Here is a 10,955-nt window from a genome sequence, read left to right as displayed (position 1 = left end):
AAATACACACACACACACACACACACACACACACACACACAATTCTTTCAAAGAATAGAAAATAATCCCTAACTTTGGAAACAAACAGATTTTGGCAAAAGAGAGATATCTTTGTATTTTTTACATTAGGATTTTTATTTTGTAAACATGTAATAGTTTCTAGAGTTTTGCCTCACTTAGGGCAAATTAGCAATATAATTTGAGGAGATGCCATTCCTGGAAGGCATCAACAATTTATGTCCTCTAAGAATTATCAGACCCACTTATTCTTCAAACAACCAAAGTACTCATGAGAAATTTATTTAGTTTTCACTTATATTAATGCATCTTTTAACTGGCTTTGAAATTCTTCAATAATTTCCTGTAAAGAGTCTCAAATCTGGCTTGAACTACCATTGCCTCATTCGGCTGAGCATTAGAACCAACAGGTTAAACCAGTCTCCCAGAATCTGTCTATTCCCGACCCCCCATGTTTTAGCAGGCAAAAGTAAGCTTGGTTGGAAGAGGCAGGGGTGGCCTCTGCTCAGTTGAAGATTATTATTTCCCTGTACTGCCTCTCCAGTGATATTATCCCCCAATCCACCTTGAAATCCTAGAGACATTTCTACAAGGTTCATTACTCCACTTCATTAAGCAACAGGTCCTGTTAGTTAAACCTTAAAAGAAAATAGCAGCAGCAAACAATAATTTTAGTAGCATTTCCCAATTCCAGTCTGTGACCCATCTGTGAACTTTCCACATGAAGAATGGTGGTAGTGTATAAAGAAAATTCTAAACTTTTTGAAACCTTGTGACTGTCAGTATTCATGGGCAGGAAAAGCAGCTGAAGAAGAAATTCCTGTTCTGTAACTTAATATATGTATATGTTTTAGTTTATAAAGCCCTACGTGTGGCGCGTTGTGGATATACATCTCATAGGAGGATAATACAGGTACCAGGCTTCAACAAACTGACAGTGGGGTCTGAAGGGAGGATGCAAACATGGAAAACAGTAACTAATTGTGAAGCAGGATACAATAATCAATAACAGAGATTTAAGCATAGAGCTAAGGGAGCAAGGAGCCAAGGGTGACCAACCATGGGTCCTGACTGAAGGGAGGTTTTATGCAGTAGCACCTGTAGCATACAGACTCAGGTTCAAGTAAACATACTGTAAGAGGAGAAAGCAAGGCTCAAGTGGAACAGATTCAATAATGTATATGAAAGTCCTTGGCACATGGTTTCCCTTATTGTTGTAAGAAGCAGTTAGCATTTGAGTTGAGCTCTGAAGGATAAAAACCTGAAAATGAAGAGAAGGGTATTCTAGCTGAGGGAACAGCATGGAGATAGAAGTTGACAGTTTGAGGCTCAAGAGTGAGGTGGGGAATGATTGATGGTATGCTTCCAGCCAACTGCCTGGAGAGAGAAAACAGGACGCAGGGATTTAGGTTAGACAAAGCACTGGGGACTTTGTGTAACATGCCATGGAGTTTGGAGCAAATGAAGGAAAAAAAGGTGGCTAGGTAATTCCCCACATCCCCTTTCAGACATATCACCTTTTCTCTGGTCCACAAACACCAAAGGAAAACATGAAAACCAGCATGTTCCAACAAACAAGGACACAAGTGTTGTAGTTCATTGTGAAATAGTCCATCATTTCTACCCACCCAGACCCCTCTCCTATCAGTGCCACCACCCCTTCTATGGGTTACAACACCATTAACTCCACCTCACTATGTCTGACAACCTCCCTCTGAACCAGCTCAGACTGCCACAGTCACCAAGCACCGCAGGTAAAACTCAAACAAGGGAAATGTGTCAGAAAGTAATTGCACATGTCCTGTGGAGAATGTTATGCTTTGTCCATTAAGGAATTGTGTGGAAAAGATACACATCAGCTGATGGATTTAGATGGTGCCTGGTAGTCAATAAATATTGAGTTTTAATTGTTTGTAAGTTACGGGATTAAAATAAACTCTGCCACTTTTTGTTGTGTGGGTCTTCATAAGTCAATTTGCTCAGTAAGTGGTATTAAGAACTTTTGGGAACAATTAGGGTGTTTTCAGTTTTGAGCCTAAGTGCTCAAATTTACCACCTCCCTCATTACCATTTTAATGTTTATTTAATTTTAAGAGAGAGAATGAGAGCACAAGCTGGGGTGGGGAGGTGGGGGGGGAGAGAGGGAGACAGAGGATTTGAAGTGGGCTCCAGGATGTCAGCACAGAGCCTGACACAGGACTGGAACTCACAAACTGTGAGATCATGACCTGAGGCTGAAGTCGGTCACTTAACTGACTGAGCCACCCTGCTCCCCCTCATTACCATTTTAGTATTATTTGAAAAAACAAACATGAGATTTTTTTCCGAATTAAAAGATATTATATATTATATAGAATTTGGAAAGTACCAAACTCCCAGTCTTTTAAAATCCTCCATTTAACAATAATCAGACTCACCTGTGTTAATTTCCTATTGCTGCTGTAACTAATTACTACAAATTTAGTGCCTTAAAACAACTCAATTTGTAGGGTACCTGGGTGTCTCAGTCAGTTGAGCATCTGACTCTTGGTTTCCACTCAGGTCATGATCTCAATTTCGAGAGTTTAAGCCTTGTGTTGGGCTCTCCGCTGACAGTGCAGAGCTACTTGGGATCCTCTCTCTTCCTCTCTCTCTGTCCCTCACCCACTCATGCTTGTGCTCTCATTCTCTCTCTCTTAAAACAAATAGACTTAAAAAACACACAACTCCATTTTTTTATAGTTCTGGAGGTTAGAAATCTGATCCAAGTCTCAATGTGCTAAAGTTAAGGTGTCAGCAGGACTGTGTTCTTCCTGGAGGTTTTAGGGGACAGCCTATTGCCTTCCCTTGTCCAACTTATCAAAGCAGCCCATCTTCTTTGGCTTGTGGCCCCCTTCCTCCATCTTGAAAGCCAGCAGCTTTTCATCTCTGATCATTGCTCCTTTATAGTCACAGCTCATCCATTCTCTCTTCTGCCTCCTCCTTCCACTCTTAAGGGCCCTTGTGATTACGCTGGGCCTACCTGAATAACCCAGGATGGTCCAGGATAATCTATTTACTGATTAGCACCTGCAAACGTAACTCCTCTTGCCATGTAAAACACATTCACAGGTTCTAAGGATTAGGACATGGATATCTTTGGGGGGCTGGGGAGTATCATTATTCTATCATAACCATAATCTCTATTCAGAATCAATAATCATAAATACCTATAATTTCCTAATCTTTGTCAAAATCACATATATACAAATATGAACTGTATGTAATAGACTCTTTCCTGCTTTAAAGTAGGATAATGTCCATGTTGGGAATAGGGTTTTCTGAATAGCTATAGACCGTGGTTTCAGTTTTCTGAATAACATGTAGGTCATTCTCCTCTGGTTTATAATCAATAAAACTACTTTGAATGTAATAAGTAGACACTGAAGAGTCAATAAAGATGTCCCTGCCTATTGCCTTTTCTCCCTTCAGAAGACAGAGGAAGTGGAGTGAATATATTAGTGTATGCTGACTTAGGAGCCAGTTGAATTTGTCAAGAAGTTTTAAAACTTTCTTCCTGGGAAGAACCAGAGTTGTTCCAATGAAAACAGGAGCCACTGGCAGTAATGAAACTTGGATATGTTCACACTTGTAACACAACACAGCTTAGCCTACTGAGTTCTGGGAAAAAGAAAAGAACTTATTTATACATTCTAATAATTTGTGTCTGAATGGGCAACTATTTCCTTTCTCCTGCAGTGTTCTACAATTACACAAATGTAAAGAATAGTACTCTTGATATCAGATATTTTTCTGCTGGCAGGTTACTCATGAGTCATCATCAAAGATTTTATAGGATTGTCCTCACAGACTATTCTCTAGGTAGGGAGTTGAAAGCAGTATAGCAATTCATTCTTGAAAACATTTCAAAATGGCATTATCTGTTTGAGTAATTAAGTAAAATCATGTGGAGTTTACTTTGAGTACCTTAATTCTAACTGCAAAGGGGATGCCATTTATTTATAGAGCACCCTTTGCCCAAAGACTGTAAGTCACTGAATTACTAAGTTATCCCTTAAAAGACAGGGAGGAAGAGACATTTTGGCAAAGTTAATCTTATGTGGTGATAAGGGAGAAGGTCTCTCATTCCAACTTTTCTCCCTTTCTCATCCCCCAAATTCCAAACTGGTGCAAGGATGGGTGGCAACTAAGGCCAGATATAGGCGATAATAGGAGTCACTTTTTTCAATTCAGGTGTGACCTGCGGTCTCCTTGTCCCCTGAGGTATAGCTAAAATGAAATCAATCCCCCAATCCCAAGGCTTGTGGCTGATTTCTCTCAATTCCCAGGCACTTTACAGTCTCAAAGGCACCTCTGGCTCTACACTTTTGTGTCCTCGGTTTATGGATTATTTCAGTGTCACGTGCTTTTGCCTTTGTTCAGCAGCACATGGACTCAGATGTGACATTCAGGTTCTTTCCTGTTTTCACCCCCCTGCCCCGCCTCCTCCACATACACACCACACTCACAGGGTGGTTTGCTCGGCCATTCTCTTTACCAAGATGGAAAGACAGAAGTAGAGACCTTGCCAAGGGAATTTGTACTCCTCCACCCTTCCTCCTTCACCTGGTGCCCCAGTTTTATGTCAACATCACTGGCCTCCTCCTCTCTCTTAGAGCCAAAACAAATTCCTCTCGTTTTGTCATGCAGAACCGGTCAGTCCTTTCTTTTGTTGCCTCAGCACCTTCTCACAGTCCTCAACGTTCACCTACTCCAAATGGTCTACCGGATATTTCCTAAGAATTCTAGTGCCAGCTCTTAAGATAAAATATAGAGGGTTAAAATTTTTATTAAACTCCAGTATTTTCAGCCCAGAGAAGACTAATGTTTCTTTTATTCAACAAATATTTTTTTGTGTGCCAGGCATGATTGCCAGAGCTGGGAACCCAGCCGGGGAGTTAGACATAGTCCTGAACCTCATGGAGTTTGTTTAAAACCTTTCTTAAAAGCTGAGAACAATCTGAGGGTTGATGGGGGGTGGGAGGGAGAGGCGGGTGGGTGCTGGGTATTGAGGAGGACACCTGTTGGGATGAGCACTGGGTGTTGTATGGAAACCATTTTGACAATAAATTTCATATTAAAAAAAAAACAACCTTTCTTCCCCATAAGACAAACAATGATGTGAATAATTAACAACTGTAGTAAATACCACAAAGGAGAATTGCTGAGTATTACCTCCGAGGGTGTGGTTGTGGCAGAAAGGGGTGAGAGTTAGAGGAAGTTTTCCCCTGATGACTTTTAATGCGCCCGGGATTAGAAAAGCCTGGCTTACTCCTAGACCAATGTTCTTTTCCCTGCAAATGCTGCCTCTGAAGACACAACTAAGGTAGGAAGGACATTTGTTAAGTTTCTGTCCTGAATTAACAAATCAATTTAACAAACATTAAGGGTCTGGCATGTGCCTAGTACTGTGCTTATCTACAGCCTCAAGGGGATGACAAAATATACAGCAACAACAACAACAAAAAGAATGAAGGATGTTTTTGGACAGTATGAAGGGCAGTAACTGAAACTGGTGGCAGAGTGGGCAGATGGTAACAGAAAGCCTTACCAGGTGCAGAGGCCCAGATAGTGAGGAGCTTGCTAAAGAGTGTCTAGCTAAAGGTAAGCTATGTTCAGAGTTCCTGAGGCAGAAACACATTGTTGGCTTGTCTGACCAGAGAGACAATTATGCAAGGCTAGAACAGATGAGAGGAAGAGAGATAGGAGGTTCTTGGTGTGGAGCCAGGACCCCGCTTAGGTAGGGTTCTGTAGGCCAGGGGAGGAGGAGTTAAGGTCTTTTCCCCCAAGAGTAAAATGAAGTTATCAGTAGGGGGAGTAACTTATCTCATTTACATTGTAAAAGGTCATTCCAGGTACAGGAAAGAAAATAGATTGTTTATCACCTTTTTATAATAAACAACCCAAACATCTATTTGAGACCGGGAAACTGAAAGGACCTCATGAAAGACTGCCTTTTTGCTGCCTCTGTTCTCCCCCACCCTACACAGGCCTAATAGAACAGATTATGTATGTCCTCTTTGTAAAAGTCAAGGCATTAATGATTTCTTTAGAGTCTTCCAGCATAATAGAGAACACCTAAGGAGTGACCAGGCAGAGTTATCATGAAGATTGCCCAAAACCACTGACTCACTAAGACCCCTGGCTCCAAGGCATATGTGACCTACGGAAGACACCTCAACACTCATCTTTGCTTCTGGATGCCTGAGCAGACACACACACTGGACCACAATCCTCAGTACAAACCCCAGGTCCCAAACAAAGACGAAGCTCACCCTTCTTTCCTTTCTGAGTCTCCCAGACACTCTGTATCTGCATTCTCTCTAGGTCTTCAATACCTTCTGCTCTCACTGCCTCTCGACTCAGGTTTGATTTCTATCCTGTGCAAAGCCAAGTGCCCTCTTGCTGGGTCCTGCAAGAATCCCTTCCGGATACTCGGACCCCGCCAGCCTGCATCATATTGATGCAGGTTTGGTTACATAAATTATGATATGGAATATTGTGAAGCCCTCAAAATGATGACATGTCTATTGTTGACAAGGAAAGATGTCCACATTTTAGTAACTGGGGGAAACAATTAGGTTACAGTATAGTGAATAGAGCTTTCATAAGTCTGGAAACCAAAAATGTTTATATTATTTATCTCTGGGTGGTGACAATATAGAATTTTTTTTTTTTCATTTTTGCTTACCTATATTTTCTAGTTTTTTTACTGGAGTAATGAAAAAAGGCAGATAAAAATAAGCTCATGAGACAGAAGATTAGAATATGGCCTGACAGAGAAAACATTTAAATACAGTACTGTGGCATTTTCATTTACCGAGAATTATATTTATAGCTTACTTCAAAACATGAATACTTTGCAGCACATTTCAAATGTTATTCTGTAAAATTTATAATGAAAGACTAAAAGTGTGATCACAGATATTGTTCCTTAAAATTAAAATTCATCGTAGTTCTCTTTTCTCTGCATGTGTCATTGTCTTTGGTCATACATTTTCTCAAACCCAAGTGAAGATTTTTCCTCACTCGAATGCCAGTTTTAGGGAGTGCTCTGTGTTGCCTTGCTTTATTTTTTAAATTAGGATTGGAAAACGTTTCTATCATTGTTCCACTTAAAATTTCCAATAAAAACAATTTGAAGAATGGGTAACTCCGACTCAGTGGAATATATTTGAGCTCCTGATAACTTTTATAAGTTTTTCCTCTACTTTTGCTCTGGAAGTATTGCACAATTCTAGACTTCTTTTTGTTGAAGGTTGACACTGTTGGATGATGTTTTAGGTCCTTCAAATATTAGCTGTTCAGTAACAGTAGCACACCCAAATGTCAATGGGCCAGTATGTCTGATTTTCTGATTGTAGCAGTGTGGGGGTGAGGTCCTGCAATCTTGGTCTTTCTGAATCCCCTTGTTTAATTCCAAAGGATTCCTCTGAATTTTAATTTTCATGTCATGTTTTATAATAGTAGATTGTTACAAATGTAATCAGGTTTTTGACTTACATGCTTATAAAAACTGAAGGTTATTTTTCTTGTTCATTCCTGTCTTTTTGAAATGATTTTCTATCGCGTTGTATAAAATAATTTGGATTGCCCAGATTCTCCAATGATCTGTGTCTGTAATAATTTAAAATAAACTATGTACAAGATAGACACCTTATTAATTGTGCTAAAAGAAAATAAGGAAATAAATGGCAAACAGCTATTTTAATAGCTAGGCAGCTTTAATGCTTTCTGATTCAGTAGCCATGGAGACACCCTTCCATTAGGCCAAAGTGTTGTCACATAGGGGTCCTTGGTAGCAGTCTCTGAAAATGTTTTATAACACAGCTATTACTTTTATTATAATTTGTTTATGCAGGCTATCAAACTCTGAAAAAAACGTCTTTAACAAAACCATGTGCTATTGGTAGAGCAAAGATACATTTCAGTTCATGTGATCATAGTGATGAATTCAAATTTTAGTGGAGTATGAATGAATCATAGCCATGAGGTATACTATACTACTTTTAGACCACCTCATTTAATAAAACATAGATCACTGGGCTACCTAGCCACTGAAATGCTATACCCTTGGTTTATATCAGAATCTAACAGTCACCTCTAGCATTTTTATGAAGTTTTCTGGTGTCCAAAGCCATTTCACATATACTATGGACACAATGTTTCCAAAGATGTCCTTAAACTTTAGGTGGTAGATATGCAAAATAATAATACACAGCATTTATTATCTCATGAAGCCTAACTTCTCAGCAGCCATCGTTTTCAAGACCAGGTGACAGACTTATTAACCTTGTAATTGTTAATTATTCATTTTTATTATTTTTTTAAGTTTACATCTGAGTTAGTTAGCATATAGTGCAATAATGATTTCAGGAGTACAATCCAGTGATTCATTCCCTACATATAATACCTGGTGCTCATCCCAAGTGTCCTCCTTAATGCCCCTTGCCTATTTAGCCCATCCCCCCACCCACAACCCCTCTAGCAATCCTCTGTTTGTTCTCTATATTTAAGAGTCTCTTCTGTTTTGTCCCCTTCCCAGTTTTTATATTATTTTTGCTTCCCTTCCCTTATGTTCATTTGTTTTGTGTCTTAAATTCTACATTGAGTGAAGTCATAGGTTATTGGTCTTTCTCTAATTTTGCTTAGCATAATACACTAGTTCCATACACACTGGTTGCAAATGGCAAGATTTCATTCTTTTTGACTGCTTAGTAATACTCTCTTATATACCCCATCTTCTTTATCCATTCATCTGTTGATGGACATTTGGGCTCTTTCAGTACTTTGGCTATTGTCAATAGCACTCCTATAAACATTGTGGTGTGTGTGACCCTTTGAAACAGTACACCTATATCCTTTGGATAAATACTTGGTAGTGCAATTGCTGTGTCATAGGGTAGTTCTATTTTTAGTATTTTGAAAAATTTCCACACGTTTTCCAGTGTGGCTGCACCAGTTTACATTCCTACCAGCAGTGTAAAAGGGTTCCTCTTTCTCTGCATCCTCGCCAGCATCTGCTGTTGCCTGAGTTGCTAATGTTAGCCATGCTGACAGGGTAAGGTGGTATCTCATTGTGGCTTTGATTTGTGTTTCCCAGATGATGAGTGATGTTGAGCATTTTTTCAGGTGTCGGTTGGCCATCTGGATGTCTTCTTTGGAGAAGTGTCTATTCATGTCTTTTGCCCATGTCTTCACTGGATAATTTGTTTTTTGGGTGTTGAGTTTGGTAAGTTCTTTATAGATTTTGGATACTAACTCTTTATCTGATATGTCATTTGGAAATATCTTCTCTCATTCCGTCGGTTGCCTTTTAGTTTTGCTGATTGTTTCCTTTGCAGTGCAGGTTTTTACCTTGATGAGGTCCCAATAGTTCATTTTTGCTTTTGTTTCCCTTGCCTCTAAAGACATGTTGAGTAGGAAGTTGCTGTGGCTGAGGTGAAAGAGGTTTTTGCCTGCTTTCTCCTCGAGGATTTTGATGGCTTCCTGTCTTACATTTAGGTCTTTCATCCACTTTGAGTTTATTTTTGTGTATGGTGTAAGAAATTGGTCCAGGTTCATTCTTCTGCATTCTTCTGTTCATTCTTCACTGTCCAGTTTTCCCCAACACCATTTGCTGAAGAGACTGTCTTTATTCTATTGGATATTCTTTCCTGCTTTGTTAAAGATTTGTTGGCCATATGTTTATGGGTCCATTTCATGCTTCTCAATTCTGTTCCATTGATCTGAGTGTCTGTTTTTGTGCCAGTACCATACTGTCTTGATGATTACAGCTTTGTAATACATCTTGAAGCCCGCTATTGTGATGCCTCCAGCTTTGGTTATCTGTTTCAGGATTGCTTTGGCTATTTGGGGTCTTTTGTGGTTCCATACAAATTTTAAGATTGTTTGTTCTAGCTCTGTGAAGAATGTTAGATAAGGATTGCACTGAATGTGTAGATGCTTTGGGTAGTATAGACATTTTAACAATATTTGTTCTTCCAATCCATGAGCATGGAATATTTTTCCATTTTTTTCTGTCTTCTTCAATTTCTTTCATGAGCTTTCTACAGTTTTCAGTGTATAGATTTTCACCTCTTTCGACTAGCCTTGTAATTGTTAATGACTAAAGTAACAACTTAATAGGTTTTTAGTCCAATCAGCATTGAAGACCTTCTATTTGTAAGCACCTGCATAGAACTTGAAGAATATGACTAAAGTGCTTGAGGCACCTGGGTGGCTCAGTCGGTTGAGTGTCTGACTTAGGGTCAGGTCATGATCTCACAGTTTGTGGGTTTGAGCCCCATGTCAGGCTCTGTGCTGACAGCTCAGAGCCTGGAACCTGCTTTGGATTCTGTGTCTCCCTCTCTCTCTTCCCCTCCCTCATTCATGCTCACTCTCTCTCTCTCTCTCTCAAAAAAAAAAATAAATAAAAACATTGAAAACATTTAAATAAAAAAATAAAGTTAACTGCTGCTTTCAAGAGGCTTGCAATAAAATAATTTTTAAGGAACTAATCACAATATGAATCAGAATGACAGATAATCAATAGAGGTACATTTATGGAAATAAAAAGAACCATGAATTTTTACAAGAAAGATCAAGGACGGGCGCCTGGGTGGCGCAGTCGGTTAAGCGTCCGACTTCAGCCAGGTCACGATCTCGCGGTCTGTGAGTTCGAGCCCCGTGCCAGGCTCTGGGCTGATGGTTCAGAGCCTGGAGCCTGTTTCCGATTCTGTGTCTCCCTCTCTCTCTGCCCCTCCCCCGTTCATGCTCTGTCTCTCTCTGTCCCAAAAATAAATAAACGTTGAAAAAAAAAATTAAAAAAAAAAGATCAAGGAAAGCTTTTCAAAGTGGTGGTATTGGATCTAAGTCTTATTCACACACACACACACACACACACACACACACACACACACACACACACCCGCTACCAG

This window comes from Lynx canadensis, chromosome F2 (genome assembly GCF_007474595.2).
Source record: "Lynx canadensis isolate LIC74 chromosome F2, mLynCan4.pri.v2, whole genome shotgun sequence".
Taxonomy (NCBI): Eukaryota; Metazoa; Chordata; class Mammalia; order Carnivora; family Felidae; genus Lynx; species Lynx canadensis.
The sequence above is the reverse complement of the archived record's forward strand: the minus strand, read 5'-3'. Positions refer to the sequence as shown.